Genomic DNA, 3,533 nt, shown 5'->3' with positions numbered 1-3,533 from the left:
ACAAAACTTTTTCAGGAATAAACTCTATTAATATAAAATAAAAATTTAGGAGAGATATACATGACCTTTTTTTCCAGGATTTATCATTCCGTGAATTTTAGAAAAATAAATACACTCCGTTTTCAGGCCACAAGTGGCCCATCGGGACCTTCCGACCGCCGTGTCATCCTCAGCTGAGGGGCGCGTGGTTAGCACACCACTCTCCCAGTCGTTACGATGGTTTTCTTTGACCGTAGCAGCTACTATTCAGTCGAGTAGCTCCTCAATTTGCATCACGAGGCTGAGTGCACCCCGAAAAATGGCAACAGCGCATGGAGGCCCGGATAGTTACCCATCCAAGTACCTGACACGCCCGACAGCGTATAACTTCGGTGATCTAACGGGAACCGGTGTATCCGCTGTGGCAAGGCCGTTGCCCAGAAAAATAAATAAATATTTGTTATTTAACCACATTAAATATTTACATTGATATTAAGAAAATCTTGTTGGTATAGTATTTATTCATATTTTTATTTCTGTTTTTGAGAAAAAATATCACTGTGAAAAAAATTTATGAGTATCGGAGATTCACCTCAGGTGTGGCCCGTGGTAAAATAGCATGAGTTTGTAAAGGTTAAGAAACCTCTAAGTGAGGGAGGATGTGAGCCCATTTTACAGCATTGTGTACTTAATGCAGCAGAGGGGCAGTGCTGTGATGATGATTGTACATATCATACAAAAGTGCGCAGTGTCATAAATCAGCATTTGTGAAGCAGTGTTTTGTGGGCAATGAACTGACCTACCCAGAGTTCCAACCTGAACGCAATGAAACAGATTTGGGATGAGGTAGGACGTCGACTTCACAACAGGTACCAGCAAACAAAATCATTACCTTCTCCGGTTTTGGGTCTTGAACATGGGTGAAGAATGGGCGCACGCCATATTAATGTCCATCACTACCTGTCTGGACACTTTTGTGTGTGAAATCTTATGGGACTTAACTACTAAGGTCATCAGTCCCTAACCTTACACACTACTTAACCTAAATTATCATAAGGACAAACATATACACCCATGCCCGACGGAGGACTCGAACCTCCACCGGGATCAGCCGCACAGTCCATGACTGCGGCGCTTCAGACCGCTCGGCTAATCCCGCTCGGCTCTGGACACTTTTGATGAGATAGTACACCTTTAGAACAATGTGAGAAGACACTGCATTTTTGGAAGAAATGTTTCTACTCAAACATTGTGCAACTACCTCCATATGATCAATTTGGGTTCTAGGCTTGCCTTATCCACAACAGCAAAAGCCCCCAATACCACCACCAGTATGGTATATCAAGAAGGAAGCCATAGAACGGAACCTAGATGAATGGTGTCGGGTTCTCTTCATCGACGAGCATAGGCTATTTTTGACACTGGGTGATCAAAGAAATGCAGCTGTGGCCACATACTAACGCACATTTCAGACATGCATTTCCATGTGTTCCGTAGAGAAGTAGGTCAGTCATAAATTGGGCTGGTATCATGTCAGGGTGACGGCCGCGTCTCAACACTATCAAGGTTCTTTGAGAGCTGTACAGTATCGGGGCAGAATCCAGTTCTGCAGTTAACATATCGGCGATGAGTTTGTCTTTCAAAACTAAAGTACACGAGCACACTGAACCCATCTCGTTAGTTCCTTCCTCCAGCAGGCCATGGCATCTGGTGGCATGTAACCGATCGAACATGACAGAGAACAGTTGCAACTTGCAACAGTCATCACAAAAATGGTCCACACACATTGCATAACAACGTGAGCGACACTGTCAAAGACTGGAACAGGCTTGAGAACTAGTATCTCGACCACTCTGTGGAAAGCATGCCAAGGACGTTTTTACAAGGCGTGTGGTAGAGCAACACCGTATTGAATATTGCCCAGCCATGCAGTTTGATTCAGGAGATTTTGTTTGTATTTCAAAGTACTTTTTTATTTTCACAATGCTTTATCTTTCATTTCTTGCGGCCTTCGAATCTATGTCCACAAACTGCTGGTTAAGAAAAGCACTTTACTGTTGTAACGTTATACATCTTTAGGCGAATTAATTGGCCACCCACACTGGTAAGAGGCGAATTTGTCGTACAGCTGAACACTAGCGGGTCCAGGTCTCAGAGCGCGACGCTGCAGTTCCGGCTTCCGGTGGGACGATGACGTCATGTGGCTACCCCAGGCGAGGTCGAGTGCAGAGCCAGTGAGTGCGTCGCCGGAAACGGGTAAATCCCAGAGCTGGGAATTTGGACGCCTGATGCTTGCACTGTTTTTGCGCAGAAAATGCGGCAAGAAATGGTGGGCTTTGAGACAAACTGAAAGATGGCTACTTACAGCCCTTTGGGATTCGACAATTACTCACAGACAAATACTAGTGCAATCTGAATACATCTGCGATCTTGGAAAAATGAGACACGTCCAGTAGCACAACAGTATTTCAGTATATTTAAAACTACAGAATTTAATATTTCACAGTGAAGAAACATTTTCACAATGACCCTCTTAATCAACAAGTTTTAGTAGTTTCATGCGAGTTCAACAAACTGTATCTCAGATAATAACACTGCACTATAGATATCATCCCTGAAAGCTGTATATCTATTTTATTTATTGATTTACTACGTCTTTTGTATCACTTTCATTATGCAAATATCTGTGAGAACATCTTATTCTCCACATTTACGAAGCAAATGAATACAGCATCAATACCTCATATTTTATCATATTTGTGTATTTACTTACTGAAAAGTTTAGATTCTGCCAGTCATTTTATTTAAATGTTGATCGCAAGTGCCATTTAAAGGTGTGCTAATTTAAAACTAGTCAATCTCATGTGTTAGTGAACACCGCAACTGAAAAGAGAACCGTAAGATTCATCTGTTGAGAAGATGTGAAACTGTGTAAATAATATATAACATAATTTGTAGTCATTTAATATAAGCGCACTTGCTCAAGAATACTGGCTTATTTATTTATGGACAAACCTTGATTTGTAATTATTGTAAATTATCTGACTGACAGAATGTTTACAACATTTCTGTGTTTAAATATTGTTGTAACTCTTAGTTTAGTCCAGAAAACGACCATTTTGAATCATATCATGTCTGTAGAGCTTCAGAGCGGTGTATTTCTGGTGGGGATGGATTTCAGCCAGTGAGAGTTGGACAGTGCTGGAACACTGCTGGAATCAACTGCAGACGGAAACGTTTCGAGTCACGAGCTCAAGGGAGCGATTGTGGACATTTGGCGTCGAGTGCTGGAAGAAGGCGTATGGGATAGTGCGTGGTTCAGTCGTATAGGTGATTGATTTTGGGCGGTGAACGGCCGCTACAATACTCTAACTTTTGAGGAGACTGTTTGTTACGAACGGTCTGAAAGTGGTCCAGACTAGGACTCAAACTTTTGCTGCTTGATGTACGGAACTGAGAACAGACAGTATGAGTTACCGTTCTTCGTATTGCATGTGTTAATTTGTGAATCGTCATGTTGAAGTATGAGCTGTTTTGAGCCACAGAATCTTTCG

At 42.1% G+C, this 3,533-nt stretch overlaps 1 pseudogene; it reads right to left on the bottom strand.

The window, feature by feature from the left end:
- Positions 1-299: 299 nt before the first annotated feature.
- Positions 300-417, bottom strand: LOC126476664 (5S ribosomal RNA; annotated as a pseudogene).
- Between the last annotated feature and the right edge of the window lie 3,116 nt (positions 418-3,533).

Source organism: Schistocerca serialis, chromosome 4 (genome assembly GCF_023864345.2).
Source record: "Schistocerca serialis cubense isolate TAMUIC-IGC-003099 chromosome 4, iqSchSeri2.2, whole genome shotgun sequence".
Taxonomy (NCBI): domain Eukaryota; kingdom Metazoa; phylum Arthropoda; class Insecta; order Orthoptera; family Acrididae; genus Schistocerca; species Schistocerca serialis.
Note: the sequence above shows the minus strand (reverse complement) of the source record. Positions and strands in the feature narration are given on the sequence as shown.